The sequence below is a fragment of the Delphinus delphis genome, chromosome 13, assembly GCF_949987515.2.
Source record: "Delphinus delphis chromosome 13, mDelDel1.2, whole genome shotgun sequence".
Taxonomy (NCBI): Eukaryota; Metazoa; Chordata; class Mammalia; order Artiodactyla; family Delphinidae; genus Delphinus; species Delphinus delphis.
The window spans coordinates 64244853-64262967 of NC_082695.1; the positions used below are offsets into that span (position 1 = coordinate 64244853).

Sequence of the window (18115 nt, forward strand, 5' to 3'; positions counted from 1 at the left end):
GACCTGTATGCAGAAAATTATAAGACACTGATGAATGATGATAGAAACAGATGGAGAGATATACCATGTTCTTGGATTGGAAGAATCAACATTGTGAGAATGACTACACTACCCAAAGCAATCTACAGGTTCAGTGCAATCCCTATCAAACTACCAATGGCATTTTTTACAGAACCAGAGCAAAAAATCTTAAAATTTGTATGGAGACACAAAAGACCCCAAATAGCCAAAGTAGTCTGGAGGGAAAAAAAAATGGAGCTGGAGGACTCAGACTCCCTGACTTCAGACTATATTACAAGGCTACAGTAATCAAGACAATATGGTACTGGCACAAAAACAGAAATATAGATCAATGGAACAGGATAGAAAGCCCAGAGATAAACCCACACACCTATGGTCAACTAATCTATGACAAAGGAGGCAAGGATATAGAATGGAGAAAAGACAGTCTCTTCGATGAGTGGTGCTGGGAAAACTGGACAGCTACATGGAAAAGAATGAAATTAGAACACTCCCTAACACCATACACAAAAATAAACTCAAAATGGATTAGAGACCTAAATGTAAGACTGGACAATATAAAACTCTTAGAGGAAAACATAGGAAGGACACTCTTTGACATAAATCACAGCAAGATCTTTTTTGATCCACCTCCTAGAGTAATGGAAATAAAAACAAAAACAAACAAATAGGACCTACCTTTTGCAAAGCAAGGAAACTACAAACAAGATGAAAAGACAACCCTAAGAATGGGTGAAAATATTTGCAAATGAAGCAACTGACAAAGAACTAATCTTCAAAATTTACAAGCAGCTCATGCAGCTCAATATCAAAAAAAAACAAACAAGCCAATCCAAAAATGGGCAGAAGACCTAAATAGATATTTCTCCAAAGAAGATATAGAGACTGCCAACAAACACATGAAAGGATGCTCAACATCACTAATTATTAGAGAAATGCAAATCAAAACTACAATGAGGTATCACCTCACACCAGTTAGAATGGGCTTCATCAGAAAATCTACAAAAAACAAATGCTAGAGAGGGTTTGAAGAAAAGGGAATCCTTTTGCACTGTTGGTGGGAATGTAAATTGATACAGCCACTATGGAGAACAGTATGGAGGTTCTTTAAAAAGCTATAAACAGAATTACCATGTATGACCCAGCAATCCCACTACTGGGCATATACCCAGAGAAAACCACAATTTAAAAAGACACATGCACCCCAATGTTCATTACAGCAGTATTTACAATAGCCAGGTCATGGAAGCAACCTAAATGCCCACTGACAGACGAATGGATAAAGAAGATGTGGTACGTATATACAATGGAATATTACTCAGCCATAAAAAGGAATGAAATTGGGTCATTTGTAGAGATGTGGATGGATCTAGCGACTGTCATACAGAGTGAAGTAAGTCAGAAAGAGAAAAACAAATATATTAAAACACATATGTGGAACCTAGAAAAATGGTATAGATGAACTGGTTTGCAGGGCAGAAACAGAGACACACATGTAGAGAACAAACGTATGGACATCAAGGGGGGAAAGTGACGGGGCGTGGGGGGGGTGGAATGTGATGAATTGGGAGATTGGGATTGACATATATACACTAATATGTATAAAATGGATAACTAATAAGAACCTGCTGTATAAAAAAATAAAGTAAAATTCAAAAATAAATAAAAGATTTACTGCAATTAATCCTCCAAGCCTGACCCGCTTAATCAAATGTACTTCCTCCTACTTCCTACACACGCTTTTCTGCTAAGAGGTGACTTCTTGGTGGAGCGTGACACAGGGCACACTCATCCCGCCATTCCTTTGCACAAGCTGTTCCTCTCTCCCTGAATAATCTCTAGGAACCTCAGTGTCAATTTAGGTGCAGTGGGGCTCTGAAATCTGAGCTCTGTTAAATGGGAATAATAACGTCTAACTAAAAGCTGCTGTGGGATTGAATGGGCGTATCACACCCGGGCAGTGCCTGACATGTAGCAGTCGCTAAATTGATGTCAGTGCCCGTCCTCCTACCACGCTCCCTTTCTGAGGTCCGTCTGAAGTCTCACACCCTGTCGACCCCAGGCATACAACCTCTCTTTTCCTTAAAGTCTTACAGCTCTTACAAGATATACTACATCATTTAGCTCTTCAGCATTAGGCTTGTATATCTTATACGTATAAGTATATCTTATCCTTATGTATATGTATATCTTATATACATCACCATTTTCCCAGCCAGGTTTTCGGATCTTGAGGCCAAGACCATGTCTTGGGCTTCTTCTGATGCTCTGCAGAACTTAGCCCAGGCTGGAGACACAGGGGGAGCTCCAATGCACCTTGTGTTCTCGGTGGGATCCCAGCTTCCCTCCCCCACCCCACACACAAGCAAAAATTCTTTGTGATGGGCAGTTTCTAGGGCCAGTCTGGAACTCCTCAGCTACTCCAGTTGGTTGCCTTCGACCCCACCGATAGAGGCCTACACTCAGGCTGTGGGCTGCTTCTGGAAAGCTTTCTGGGCCTCCAAGAGGGCAGGCTGAAAGGACTGGGGCCAGTGGTCCTGAAAGGAGATGCCCCTCAATCTGGGAGGGGAACATAGAGCTGCACACACACAGGGACGGCCCAGGCGACTCCAGTTCAAGCGGGTTGAGGGTGCCTCCTTCAACATAGTAGGATTGATTTCTCTCCACTGACCCCAATCCTGTCTGTCCATGGGGCTGCGCTGCCATCACTGCCCATTTGCTGAGAAGGTATTGGCCTGAGAGACAGTCTTGCTCTCCAGACTGAGGACAGCTCTGTCTTCCTGGGATAAAGAGCGGTTTCAAAGCCCCTCAGGCTCAGAAGGAGCACAGCAAGGGCACAGAGTCTACCTGGCTGAGCCGGGGCCCCAGACCCAGCCCTATGGAGGACTCTGCAGATGGACAGTGACCAAGAGAGGCAGATGAGGGGGACCAAGGACATGGTGCCGTGAGCTGCGGGCAGGAAACCTCACTGCTCACATCCAGCCAGTCAGCCCAGAGCCCCTCCCTGACACCCTGCACCCCACCCCCAGTCAAAGGCCCTAGCATCCCCTCTGTGGCTTTTATTTCCCTTCACCTAGGCCGCCCCCAGTGCTGCTTTAACTGTTCTCTTCCTCCATCAAAATCACCCCCGCCCCCGACTCCAGGCCGAGAACAGGAGTGCTGTCCTACAAGCCTCCTTCTTTGCTTCCCCACCTGCACCCATTGCCTGGCACAGCACACAGTAGGAACTCAAGAAACATTGGTTTAATAATGTCGACCATAGCATTTGTTTTCCAGGAAGTTCAATGCAAAAAATTGTTTATTCTGCTCTTAATCTTTAAACAATTAAGCAATTTTATGCTTTGAAGCACCTTGTGAACAATAAATCAGCAAGCTTAGAAGGCTATCAGTTTGTATTCAGAAAACTCAAGGTTTGCTTTCATTAAAAAAAAATCATTGGGTATGGCTTCCCTGGTGGCGTAGTGGTTGAGAATCTGCCTGCTAATGCAGGGGACACGGGTTCGAGCCCTGGTCTGGGAGGATCCCACATGCCGCAGAGCAACTAGGCCCGTGAGCCACAACTACTGAGCCTGCGCGTCTGGAGCTTGTGCTCCGCAACAAGAGAGGCCGCAATAGTGAGAGGCCCGCGCACCGCGATGAAGAGTGGCCCCCGCTCGCCGCAACTAGAGAAAGCCCACGCACAGAAACAAAGACCCAACACAGCCAAAATAAATAAATAAATAAATAGCGTTCACTTTAAAAAAATCATTGGGTAAAAACCAAGAGTATTGGATAAGCAAAAGACTGGAAACAAGCAAAATATCCATCTATAAGGGACTGGTTAAATAAGCCAAGGTACAGCCATACGATGGAATTTACGCAGTCAAAACAAACAAGCAAAACAGAACAAAGAAGTTCTTTATAGTCAAGACTTACTGTTCAGTGGAAAATGTAAAGTGAAATGTAATGTGTATGGTATGCTTCCATTTGGGTAAAAAAATCTTTAAATACCCATGCACATGTATGTATACATACACACACATATACATATTTTCCAGTTTGTGCATTCAGTATCTTTAAACTGAAGAGACCAGTAGCAGTGGTTGCCTAGGGATAAGGGAACTAAGCGATGAGGTGAGAGAAAGCCAGTTTACTTAATACCCTTTTGTACCTTTTGAATTTTAAACCATGTAAGTATTGACCTATTCGAAAAAATTAAATTAGAAGTTCAAAGCAAACAATGCGTGGAAAAGTAATAAAAAATCTAGTTTAGGAAAACATAAAAGAGAAATCCTCATTTAAAAATGATTCAGGGCAGCCTGGTTGAGTCATCTGTTAACTGCGCAGAAAGCAAAAACCCAGGAGGCACCCTTGTGTGGCTGAAAGGACACGTGGCAGCCACTGGCACTGGCCTGGGCTCCTCCCTGCCTTCCTGGGGGACCTCAGAGAGTGGCGGGGCCTCTCTGACCCTCAGTTTCCTCCTCCGTGAATGGCGTGTTTGGACCAGCTCTTAGAGCACATAGGCCCTTTCCTGTGTGGGAACAGGGGATCCCCAGGTAGACACAGCTAGTTACTTAGTGACAACCTAATTTAAAAAGAAGAAACACTCCTTAGAAAGGAGAGAGAGTTTCCTTCCCCCCATAGACGTCTGTGGCAGGGAGATAAAAACCTCAAATCCTCCTCACCAGAGTGCAATGAAACCAGCGCCTCTGACTTCAGGAGCTTAAAATACATTTGCAGACACACCCTTCCCTCCAAACACACCTGCTGCTTTTTTCCTCTCTCTTCCCACATCCTCTCTGGACAGGCCAAGTGCCCATTTATGACAGAGCTGAAATATTTCCTTTTTTGTTCTAATATTTCCTGCAGGGCCCCTCCCCTCTTTTATGGCTGCCATTCACAGCCATCTGGGGTGACCAGGAACAACAGGCAGCTTCAGGATTTAAAGACAATGAAAACATGTCACTTTTTAAAAATAAAAGTTAACGGAGGCCCCACTGCATCCCCAAAACATACTTTTAAATACATGTAACTTAATGGCAGTGACTGGATATTGTCCATTCTTGGAGAGGCTTAGGGAGGCGTGTATGTCTCTCTAAACTGTCCAGGCAGAACTTTCCAATGAGATGCTTTAAAACGTGGTGCCCAGCAGGTTTCTCTGTTGCCCAGACTCTCTCTCCAGCCCCATCTCCACCCACTTCAAACTTAGGAAGTGGCTAAGTTTCCATGCTTTTCTCGCAGGAATTAGAGAACACCAGAGCCGGAATGGCTCTGAGATAATACAATCTCATTTTTGTGGTTGAGGAAACTGAGGCCCATAGTGGAATGGCTCCCAGGAATACACAATTCGCCCTCCACATGCCAGGATAAAAGTCAGGTCTCACAACCCTTCACTTCTTCCCTAAATTGCTTGCTTTTGACACGTTTCCTCCCCTGGCCATGCAGAGTCCCCCAAGTAGTACCAGCCTCCCCCAAGACTGACCCTCCTGACCTGTGCCCCAGGCTCCCTGCCCTGTCTCCAGACTACAGAGCTCTTGAAATGCGGCTGGTGTCACGTGTTGAAATGATAATACTTCGGATATATTGGGTTAAACAAAAAACCTTACTAAAATTCATTTTACCCATCTCTTTTTACTTTTTTTAAATGTGACTACTAGAAAATTTTAAATCACCTGCGTGGCTCACATTATATCTTCACTAGGCTGTGCCGCTCCAGGTCATAAGCCGTTTATCCATTCAGCTCCCAGTCGGCAAAACCGACCTGTCCCGTGTCCCAGACTGTGTGTGGCCATTCTCTATTCTAAAGACCAACCTCGCCAGGCATTCCTGAGCAGTGTGCCCCTGACGACAATATCGAGACGGAGCCACTGAAGCCTCAGGATGGCTGTAAGGAGTGTGTCTCCCCTTCTGTAGGAGGTAGGGAAGCAGAGGGGTCCTGTCACCCCTCAAGTGACATTAATTCTACCTACATGTGAGCACTGGCTTCCCAGCAGTCATCTGTCTTATAGGATTTTTATCCCTTGAAGTATAGTGGTAGCTTGGGGAGGAGGAGGGGGAAGAAAACAAAGTCTTGAACGTTCTTCAACATGAATCCTTGGTCTTCTCTCTCCTCTCCCTTCAGGTTAGAAATAGAAATGACAAAACACGTGAATAATTGTGGCTTCCATGTGGGGACCCCTCATTTTTGTCAGGAGCTGTGCAGAGTACTTTGTGTGTATTATCTCATCCCATTTTCTCAACCACCCTATGAAGTTGGTTATCACTGTTTTCTAAACAAGGAAACTAAAGCTTAGGGAGGTTAAGTAATGTGCCCAAGGTGACCACCAGAAAGTGGCCAAGACATAGGGTTCAGGTCTGATCAGCTCCAGACCCATGCTCTTCACCACCCCTGCACGTGTCTCAGTTTCCTCATCTGCAGGATGGGGACAATACCTGAGGCAGGGTTGGAGACCCCGTGGTCCCTGGGGACCCATCCTCCCCTGGGAGTAGGTTCTGTGCTCCTGAGGAGCTTCTGGTTCGAAGGATCTCTGTCTCTAGCCACTCCCTGGTTGGGCTACACCCCACATCCTAGGCTGGCAAACGTCCCCGCGCTCTTGACCTTGAGGTTCTCTTGACCTTGAGGTTGCTCCTCCCTGGGTGCCCTCTAGTCCCTGTGTCATGGAATTAAGAGCCACTAGCTCCTTACATCAAGACTCCACCTAAACTTCACCTCCTCCAGAAACCAATCAAAACTATTAAGTCAGAAAGCCGCTTCCCATGCTGCCCTTTCCTACTCTGCTTCCCAAGAGGTGATGCTCTTCCCCACCACTCCCCAGGGCCCTGCACTCCTCCTCCAGCAAACTCACACTCAAAAGAAGCCTTGACACCAGAGGGCTTAATCAGGGTCTCACCTCCCACAGGAAGTATTCTGTATTTCACTCATTCAGCAAAATATATCCCAAGCATCCACTGCACGCCATGGGCATAGCAGTGACAGAGACAAAGCCCCTGGGCTTCTGCAAGAACCAGGGTTTTCCCCAAATGGTGATGCCCTCAACGCGCTAGTCCAGTGATACTGGTTCATATTTCTCAAGATTCTCCAGCTGTTATTTGTAGGTCAAGGAATGATTAGCTAATGGGCACTGGGTTTTGTTTTGTGTTTTGTAATGGTAAATAAAGTATGATACATTACGTGAAGGAATGCAACACATCCATTGAAATACGTTTCTAAAGAGCATGATGGCATTGGTAAACGTGATAGAACGCTCATGGAGGGACAGCTTGCAACACCATATACCAGTGGCTCTTCACAAGGTCATGGAGGGAGGTACTTAGTGAGAAGTACCTTTCTAACCACATCCAGTGTTGGGGGTGGGCAGGAGGGAGAGCTGATTTCCTAACTCAAACTGTGGATGGTAAAGCTTACTGAAGTATTCTCAACCAGTGAGGAGACTTGGAAAACACATTTTCTTCTAAATATCAGTGATTCACAGTGGGAATTTCCCAGACTCCCAAGAAAAAGAAACCTTCTGTCTATTAAAGGATGATATGGGTTTTAAAAGTTGTAGAAAACAACATTTAATCTTAATACATTTATATGTGAGTAGGTCTCTGTGCGTGTGCACATGCGCACGCACACACACACGCACGCACACACACACATGCGTGTGTTAGTGGATACAGAAAAAAGACTGGAAGGAAATATTCCAAAATGAGGGTGTTGTAAGCAGTTTTCTGTTTTAATTTTACACCTTTCCATATTTTCCAAATTTTCCAACATGACCCTTATTGCTTTTATAATCAGAAAATAAGCAGCAAACTGAACGCTAATAGTTTTTTAATTTCCTCATGAATCTGTTTTCACAGGCACCATTTCAGTGGGGTTTGGAAATCAGCAGGGTGTGAAACACAAATGAAATTCCCCATTCCTGCAGGGCTGAGTGTACCCCTTGGCCCTGAAGAGAAGCTCTCCCCACATCCACGCTGGCAGCCAGCTGTCCACAGCTGTTCTGAGGAGGCTGCAAATGAATGGAGCTGGTGGAAAAACACAACATTCCTAACTCTCCAAGGATGGCATTATGCTTGGAACTCTTGCTCTGCAAAGAAGTAAATAAACAGACGAGAGAGGGAGAGAGGTGGCAGCCAAGCAAGCTGCAGGAACTTCAGTGCTGGAAGTGGCTCAGCTTCCCAAGGTCCCCAACTCACAACAAAACACCTGAAAGAAGACCCCTCCGCCGAAGCCAACCAGCCTTGTCGAGTCAGGGCCAACACTGCTAGACCACAGCCCTCAAATGCCAGCTTCCCTTCCTGCCACACATCAGAGGGAGTATGAACAAGCTTTATATCCGCCTCTAAGCTAAAGAGATCCCGAGGGCAGGGCCCCTGGCTGATTCATCTTCATACAACCCCCAGCTCACCCACTATTTCCTCAGCCACTGCCACATGCCAGGCACTGTTCTGGGGTTAGGGATACAGTGGGGAGCAAACCAGACAAGCTCCCTGCCTTCTTGGAGCTTACATTCTAGTGCGGGAGGCAGACAATAGACAGGAGGAGAATCAAGTTTCTATCCCAGATAGCTTGGGACGCCATGACGAACGTATTACCAGGCTGTTTCAGTTGAGATCTAATGACAAGGTAAAGCCAGCTGTGGGAAGATTTGCGGGAAGGGCCTTGCAGACAGGAGAACAGACGTGGAGAAACACGTGAGCTCCGTGTTCAAGGACCAAAAAGGAGCCAGGTGGCTGGAGTACAGGGAGTGGAGGAGGGTCAGAGAGGCAGGCAGGGGCCAGACCCCAGAGATCCCACAGGAGGGTAGCACAGGAGCGGCCCATCTGCCTCACTAGAGGAGAGTCCCACCGTGGCTTTGCGAGGCTGGGCTGTGCTGTGACAGCCCTCAGAGCAGGAATGCATCGCTATCAGTCGAATTGATGACAGGATTCCCATCATCCCAGACAGGCAATCAGCTTGACTTGGGGCTCTCAAAATGCCCATGGAACCCCATCTCTTCTCATCCACACTCCGCTTCTAGATCCTTGCCCTGCCAACACCCCCTTCACAGCGCCAAGGAACACAGCTGATGGCAACGAAGGAGCAAGCCTGACTGCCGTCCGCCCATCCACCCATGTCCAGCCCTCGGTGTGCGTTCAGCAGACATCTTCCGTGCCCAGGCCTTGCGGTGGGCGCTGAGGGTGTGACGATGAGCAACACAAGCCCCGCCCCCAAAAGCTGCCCCAGGCTCTCAGGGCACCACCGTTGGCCAGGAGCTGCCCAGCACCCACCTCTCCAGGTAGGCCTCCTGGTAACACCAGCTGTGAGCGCCTGACACGGTTCTGAAGGGTGGATTAATTCACTCCAAGGGGTTAAACAGAGAGACAAGCTCAGTGCCCCGCCTGCTTCCGGCCCACCCCCACCCCCATTCCTCCCTCCACTGACCCAGGAAGAAAATACGCCCAGTCTCAGGAATGAAGCTATAGTCAGTGGGATGGCAGGTACAATGTATTTGAAGACAAAGGAGGGTTTTGGTGTTGGCTTGAAGAGTGGGAGGTGAGGGGGACCAACGGGGACTAGTCTGGGGAAGGGGTGGGGAAGAGGGAAAGAGCTCTGGCTGCACGTCTCAGACCTCCGCAACCAGCACCGAACAGATGCCACAGCTCGTGGTCAGAGGGAGCCACGTCTGATTTGTGGCTTTCAGAAGCTCCTCCTGCATAAAAATCACAGTTGCCATTATTCAGAGAAGCAAATACCCCCACTTGAGCAGGTTCTTACGCTCTAGCCTGTGAGGTTTCTGGGTGCGCCTCATTCTGTGCAAATGGGGGGGTCAGTGCCTGAGAAAAAGCACCCACACTGGCTCTAGGACATGCTTGAGTCCCAGATCCCCCAGAGCAGCTGAAGTTGCCACAAGCCCCGCGGGGCCCCTCCACACGGGTCAGGGTTCACTCCAGCCCCCCGCCATGCAGTGGGTGGCAGGTTTTCTTCCAGTGGGCACAGCCATCCTGGGGAGAAGTCAGCGCCAAGCCTGGTTCCAGACCCTTGAGTCTCTTCCTCCCAGGAGGGGAGGAGGGGTTATAAATAGCCTGGACTCCTTCAGCCCTCCACAGGCACAGATCCCACACCCCCGCCCCAGCCTCAGCCAGCTGGTCCCTCCTCGCCCAAGTTCCCACAGCCTTCTGGAAGAGGGAGGGAAATGGCTCACCCACAGTCGGAGTGGAGAACACAGCCCTTCAGGCCCCCATGGGAGCGAGTGGCCGCCCATGAACTGTAACTGTAACCCTGCCACACCTCTAAACCCCTTTGTAACTGCAGTGCTGGAGAGGGCTGGGGGGTCACAGTATTATTAGGGGGACTCTTTCACTCTGGTCGGCCCAGAAACCCCAAGCTGCATGCTCAGAGTATGTTCCTGCAGTGAATGGAGTTACAGCAATAACATTCTCCCCTCTCTCTGCCTTGGTTTCCCTATGTGTTAAGAGCTGAACTATGAGTTACCTACGAGATTAGCATGCAACGAAAGTGAAAAGGCAGTGTCAAACTATAACATCGTACTGTCATGAAGATACCGGATCTTGGTTTCTTCTCCAGGAGCCCCAAGCGCAGCTATGGGGACATCGATTCTTATCTGTTCATGAGAGAAGAATTATGCTCGGTGACACTGCATTTGCCTTGAATTCTTGATACTGCGTGCCCTTGAAAGCATAAAACTTACAAAATGTTCTCTCTTATAAGTCGTTTCTGACTAATACAGATTGACACACACCACATCCAGAATTATTTTGATTTAATACGGTTCTGCTGGACCGTACATGACATTTTAGACTGAAGAATAAGCATTGCCCTAGAATATTTAGTTTCGGGAGAAAAAAGTTCTCTTAACAATCATTCTGTTTATCACTCAGACGCTTCCTGCCCATACACACTGGTAAGAAACAAGTGGCTAAAATTTAAGTGGCCAACTCGCAGTTCTTTTTAATTAAGACACTTTGTGTGCTCAGTAAAATACAACGTCAAAAACATTTACTGAAAACCCACTCATTGATGTCTAATAGCTGTGTCAAATACCCATAACAACATTTATCCCAACACCCCCAGATAATTGCTCATCTTTCTCATTTAGTATCCACAACAGCACAGCATTTGTGCCCAAGTGTGATTGATCCAGAATTGGGCTCCCTTTCAAAAATATCTGTAAAACCTAATTACCAGGAAAACAGAGTTCTGGCATCCTACGGAAAGTGGGTGCCTCACAGTGAGACGAGCTGCACACTCATCTTGGCTAATCAAACCACATTACGTTACAAAAGGAGTTTGAGGAACTTGGGGTGAGGAGGGAGCAGGAAAAGTTGGGATAGTGTCGGACTGGAAATCTGCAGTGACAGCTCTGATCTTTTTAAGCCAAGGGCAGAGGACAGGAAATGGGCTGGCAAGCATGGATGTAGAAAGTACCAGATAATGAGCCCATGATGGGCTTGGGGTGTGGGAGTGGCATTTCTGATCTCAGGCCCTACAAGGCCTTGTTGAGGGAACTCTCTCCACCCCGGTCTGGGAGGCTGATGTCATTTCTAGTCTCCCTGCGCCTCTAACCACTGTGGCAGGTCACTCTCCTTCCTCGGGCCTGAAGCTGCTCCTCTGTAAAACGAGCACTCTTTAATATTTCTAGGGTCTCTTTCAGCTCCAAAATTCTGTGACTCCCTTTAAAGCAAAGGACATGCTTTCTGCTCAGGTACTTGCTGGGGCTGGGGAATAAGGAGTGGGAACAGCACCAGCCAGAATGAAGGACTTGAGTGTTTCCAGCTCCCATGCAGTTCTGTACCGACTTGCAACACCTGGGTATCAGACCCACTCTGGGAATAATGATTTCTTTCAGCCCGGGATGGAGCTACCCGGGTGGTGCTAACCTCCGCTGCCCTGGATTTGTCAACCTGGCCAATGAGGAACGGGGCCAAACCACTGGATTTCTCAGAGCCTCCCTCCCAGAGCTGACCAAGGCACATCTCCCTCTTGTGAGGGTCTTCCCTTCCCACCGTCATCGCTCTTTCCGTCCCGGAGGCCCCAGAAACCCCAGCCCTCGCCTGGAGAATGGTCCAGCGAGGCTCCCTGGGCAGGCAGGACAAGCCACAGACTCCTGGCTCCCCTCGGTCCTGGACCCTCCACACCTCGGCTTGGGTACCAGCCCCCGCGGCTGGATTCAAAGGAAACGGGAGTTGTTGCCGCTTCTCTTTTCTTTGGCTCCTCCTGGCCTTCTTCCTAATGAAATCAAAGAAGCAGCCCTAATAACAAAGCAACACAGTGGCTGGAGACGATTCGCTTTCAAAGGAGCAGGAGATGCGCACACCATGAGCGAAGGCGCGCCCGGTTCCCGTGCGCGTCGCTAGGAAGAGATTTTGTGCTGACCCTTGTGGGCGACAGGTACCGGGCCGGCCTTCGCTTAACTTTCCCGAGGCACAGAGGAACCGTTGAGTGCTCCCATTTCCCGCAACTTCCCAAGTGGACAGCAGCATGGGTCTCAGGATCCTGCAAAGACACCACCTCGAGCAGGGACCGCTACGAAGCCCTTGAGGCGCATCGCGAGATGCCGGGTCCCTGACTTTCCAGTCCCTTTCCTAATCTTCAAGATAAGACCTCAGTGCGGGTGCCAACGTCTCAAGAAACCGCCACTCTCCAAAATGTTCCCGCGCCTTCCCGGCAGAAGTGCGGTAAAAGTTTTGGCAGAAACCACCTGTGGCTGCCGACAGACCCGCCCCGCCCGGGCCCAAAGGCGCCGCCGAGCCCGGGGCCGCACGCGCCCGTAGAAGTTCCCTTCCAGCCCCGCGCGCCACTTCGCTCCGGGCCGCGGTGCCAGCCAGGAGGCGCGGCGCCCGCTCGCTGGCTCGCTCTTCGCTGGCTCTCCCCTCCTCCCTCCCTCCTCCCGCCTCCTCCCGTTGCATGGCTGCCGCACGGAGCCCCTGAATAGCCACCACAGCCCCCCGCCTCCTGCCCGCCGCGCCGGGGGCGCCCCTGTCCCAGCCTGCGCCCCAGGGTGCGCGGACCGCCGGCCTCCTAGCAACAGCCCCGGGAGATCGCTCCCCGGCGCCTGCGATGTGGAGGCACCCTCCGGGAGCCCCGCGACCCCCGACCCGCCTCAGCAGCCGAGATGCGGTAGAGACCGCGACCCTCGCAGTCGATGCCCCAGCCCGGCACGCGAAGCCACTCACCTCTGCGCGCCGCCGGACCCGCGCGCCTCCTGCACTTGGTGCCGGGCCGCTGTCCTCGCGTCCGCCTTCGCCGCCGCCGCGGTCCGTCCGTCCCTGTGCGCCGGAGCTGCGCGGGCCGCTGGGCTGTCAGAGTCTCGTGGCTGGGCTGCGCCGGCTGTGTGGAGCCGAGCGGCAGTGGCGGGCGCGCGGCAGCTCCTCCCTCCCCGCTCCGCGCCTCCGCCCTCCTAGTGCCCCGCCTCCCGCGCCGCGGCTGTCAGCCCTGCGCCCCGCGCCCGGCGCTCGCGCTGCCCGCGCCGGCGGCTCGGGGTGCGCACTGGGCTAAAGGGCCCGGATGTCTGAGGTCGCTTCTCTCGCGCGCCCGCCCCTCCCCTGCACCCCCTCCCCGCCCTGCCACACATGCACTTGCTGCGTCTCAACCTCCTCCTCGGCTCCAATTAATTTCTATTTTGACAGTAACTGTGGCTGGAGGCGGCGCTGCTGGGGGTGCCCAGGACCCGCGGAGGCGGCGGGCTGCAGTCAGACCGCGGCGCGGGGGCGGAGTGGGGGGCCGGGCAGAGCCACCCTCCGCTCGGGGCTCCGCGTCTTTTTTCTTTCTTTTTTCTCTTTGCCTCCTCCAGGATTTAAAGGGACAGCCCCGGCCGAGGCGAGGGGCCAGGCGGCCGCCGTTTCTCCGGTCTCCAGACGCCCTCTGCGGCCCGGCCGGACCCGCCGGCACCCGGAGCACAGGCTCCAGACCGCCGGGTATTTTTAGGTCCACACCCGGCCCAGGACACCGGGGCGGCAGAGCTTGGCTCGGTCGCCCCGGCGCACGGCTATTTTTACAGACTCCGATTGGGGGAGGAAATAAAACAACTCAGCAACTGCTTTTCCAACCGAAAGTAGGGAGCAAGGAGTCGGGGCGAGAAGTTTCCCAAATGCTCTCGGAATTCCAGAGAGCTCAGAAAGACACCTCTCCGACACGAGAAACCGCAGGCGCGCAGCACTCCAGGGCTCCCAAATCCCTGCGGGCCTCCCCGCCCTGGAGGCCGCTCAGGCGCAGGGCCCCCAACCGCTCGCCGGCCAGGGTACCCCTCAAGCTGCACAGCGCTTGCCAGGGACCGGCCTCGGGCCACCCGTCACTTGCCTGGACTGCCTGGAAGGCTTCCTTCGGAAGCATCCAATCACCCAGCTACGCAGCCAAAGGGCGGGCACTAGAAGGACTTGACTCCACCCGGTCCCTCCAAGCCCCGCCTCCGCGGATACTGTACCCGCTGGAGAGTCTCGGTGGGAAGCGCAGCAAGCGCCGAGCGGTGATGGACAGCGCAAAGGGCCCATCCGAGGGAAGAGGAGGGGGTCTCGGTCCAGGAGCGAAGGCGTGAACTGTCGCTGGCTAGGCGACTCCTGGGCAGATGTTCCGGCCACCAGCAGGCCGGGGCACACTGGCGCTCAACCTTTTTACAACTCCCGCCTTCCGCATTCCCTGCAGACATAGAAACCCTTGCCCGCCGTGGCTTGCCCGACCTCTGCGACTGTACCCTCTGATGTCAGCGGATCCTCTCCGGGACTCTTTCTTCAAAGGCGCCGAAGTTTTCGGTCCTCAAAGTCTTACAGGGACTGCGCTTACCTGAGCCGTGCGAGGCTCCCAGGACAGGCGAGAAAGCGAATCTCTCCCTTCTGTTTCCATTCTGGCCACCGACTAATGAACGGACAGTGGGACTGCTGCTGTCTGCGTAGTGTCTCTGACTATTGAAGATACTCGATGACATCCTTTACAGGATTCACGAAAATTAATTTGTGGACCTTTTGCTTGGCGCTTCGTACCAGTGTCGCTCACTAGAAATTTTCGTCGTTTCATTCGTTCGTGTAATAAATGCACATTGCATGGCACCACTTGGGTGTAATGAAAACAAGGGGAAAGGCTCTGGAATAGGATGTGACAGCGGAAATCTAGGCACAAACATGAAAGGGTGAGCTGAAACGTACGGTTGTGTACATCATGTTTCACTGGACAGAGAGGCCTGGCTTTTCCTAATAAGAAAACAGCATTTATTTGACAGTTTGAACAGCCAGCTTATCCAAACTGTTCAAAAGCAGTTTGAAGAAGTCTAGGGAAGTCTGTTGTGGAAACTAAGATTTTTCAGATTCAGGATGTCAGACTTCCAAGTAGCTAAAGCGAAATAACATCCTTGCTTTAAGCAGCCCTGGGAGCCTTTGCCCCTCCCAAATTAGGTTGTCTGTCTCCCTGCTAAATTAGGTTGTCTGCCTCACTTCCTTTCATTAAAGGGTCTTCAGCCATTTGGAGGACTACTGACCCAGCTGATGTGGTCAAGCTTCTAAGCCAGAAGCATGGGAGTACCTGGGGGATGTGAGCCCTGCAAGACACCTGCAGATGAAAGGAATGCAGTGCAGGGAGTGAGGGCAGCCATGGCCATGAAAAGGGTGTTTTGTTTAAGAAAAGAGGGATGTGGGTACTAAATTAGAAATGCCTCTGAATAGGAAAGGTTGTCCTCCCTTCTCTGGGTACAGCTGGCTCAGAGCAGGTGTTCCATAGCTGGGGATCACTGAATGGCTTTCCATGTCACGAGCTGTGGAGGAAGGTTCCATGTTCTAGACAGTGAGCCACAGGTCTTCGGAACCTAATCACCACAGGCAAAAGTTTTATAAATTTAAGAGCAATCAGGATGAGAATGGTCTGCATTAGTGATATTATGGAATATTCTTAAAGAGAGCAGCTATTACACCACGTTCACGATTTTTATTCAGTTGTCTTTTTTCCAACAAGACTTTGAGCTCCTTACCCATCTTGGTATCCTCAGTGCCTAACACACTTGGCACCTGTTAGGTGCTCATTAAAGATTGATAAACCAAATGAATGCAAAGTTATTTTAGAATGGTGGAGTAAGCAGGGCAACACATACAGAGAGAAATCCAGTGCACTTTGTAAGACTCACTTGCAATTTACTTGTTTATATGGAAGTGCAACTGTAAACTTTGCCGTAAACAATAGGATTTATTGGCTCGTGCCAGACTTCCCTCTTTAACAGCCATGTAACCTAGAAAAGCATGTTATTCAACTCCTCAGTGCCTCCATTTCCAAATCTATCAAAAGGAGATAAGAATGGGGACTTTGCTACACCTTAGGGATGCTGGGATGACCAGATGAGAAAAAGCGTGGGCAAGTATTACCTCGTGAACAGCATTCATTAAGGGGCTACTGTGGATCAAGCACTGTGCATTGTAAATTGTCAATATTAGTTATTGGAATAAATTTTTTAGAAATTATCTGAGAATGGGGTTCAAATATTTATCTATGCCCCAAGGGTGGTGAGAGGCTGATTCAAGAGAAAAGAAAAGGGGAGAATTAACATTTACAGAGCCATTTCTAGAATCAGAATCATGGCATGCATTGTTATATGTTCCTCAGGACAACTGTGTGCAATGCATTTTGTTATGACCATTTATAGATGAGAAGTCTGAAATCAATAGCAATGGTAATGACCAAGGTCCTGAAGCTGGGAAGTGGCAGAGGCACCTTTGGGACCCAGGTTTGTGAGTTCAGGAATCCATCAGCGGCCCATCCTGCAATGCTGCCTTTAGAAGAGGAAAGAGGTAAGAGCCTTTAAGGAAAAGAGGCTAAAGAGAATTTCAAGAAAACAATGGTCTGGGCTTCCCTGGTGGCGAAGTGGTTGAGAGTCCGCCTGCCGATGCAGGGGACACAGGTTCGTGCCCCGGTCCGGGAAGGTCCCATATTCCGCGGTGCGGCTAGGCCCGTGAGCCATGGCCGCTGAGCCTGCGTGTCCGGAGCTCCGCAACGGGAGAGGCCACAACAGTGAGAGGCCCTCAGGTTGTTTGTTTTTTTTTTGAGATTGAGTTGTATGAGCTGTTTATATATTTTGGATATTAACCCCTTAGTGGTCATATCATTTGCAAATTTTTCTTCCATTCTGTAGGTTGTCTTTTTCATTTTGTCAATGGTTTCCTCTGCTATGCAAAAGCTTTTAAGTTTAATTAGGTCCCATTTGTTTATTTTTGCTTTTATGTCCTTTGCTTCAGGAGACAGATCCAAAAAAATATTGCTGTGATTTCTGTCAAACAGTGTTCTACCTATGTTTTCTTCTGTGAGTTTTATAGTATCCAGACTTACCATTTAGGTCTTTAATCCATTTTGAGTTTATTTTTGTATATAGTTTTAGATAATGTTCTAAATTCATTCTTTTACATGTATATGTCCAGTTTTCCAGCACCACTTATTGAAGAGACTGTCTTTTCTCCATTGTATACTCTTGCCTCCTTTATTGTGGATTAATTGACCATAAGTGCATGGGTTTATTTCTGGGCTCTCTATCCTGTTCCATTAATCTATGTGTCTGTTTATGTACAAGTAGTATACTGTTTTGATTACTGTAGCTTTGTGGTATAGTCTGAAGCCAGGGCACATGATTCCTGCAGCTCTGTTCTTTCTCAAGACTCTTTTGGCTATTTGGGGTCTTTTGTGTTCCCATGCAAATTTTAAATTATTTGTTCTAATTTTGTGAATAACACCATTGGTATTTTAATAGGGATTTCATTGAATCTTAGATTGCCTTGGGTAGTATGGTGATTTTAACAATATTAATTCTTCCAATCCATGAACTTGGTATATCTTTCCATCTGTTTGTGTCATCTTAAATTTCTGTCATCAGTGTCATGGTTTTCCAAGCATAGATCTTTTATCTCCTCAGCTAAGTTTACTCCTAGGTATTTTATTCTTTTTGATGTGAATATAAGTGGGATTGTTTCCTTAATTTCTCTTTCTGATAATTCATTGTTAGTGTATAGATATGCAACAGATTTCTTTCTATTATTTTGTATCCTGCAACTTTACCAACATCATTGATGAGTTCTAGTAGTTTTTTGGTGGAGTCTTTAGGATTCTCTATGTATGGTATCATGTCATCTGCAAACAGTGACAGTTTTAATTTTCCCTTTCCAA

At 49.4% G+C, this 18115-nt stretch overlaps 1 long non-coding RNA gene across 2 annotated transcripts; it reads right to left on the reverse strand.

Annotated features, from left to right (window-relative positions):
- Positions 1-9485: 9485 nt before the first annotated feature.
- LOC138414248 (uncharacterized) lies at positions 9486-13418 on the reverse strand. 2 transcript variants are annotated; one of them, XR_011246701.1, is made up of 4 exons: positions 13165-13418; positions 12043-12217; positions 10520-10592; positions 9486-9680 (listed from the first exon to the last, which is right to left on the reverse strand). It is a non-coding gene; the product is annotated as an uncharacterized lncRNA (long non-coding RNA). The 2 variants fall into 2 exon arrangements; XR_011246700.1 differs by having other exon boundaries at positions 10463-10592.
- Between the last annotated feature and the right edge of the window lie 4697 nt (positions 13419-18115).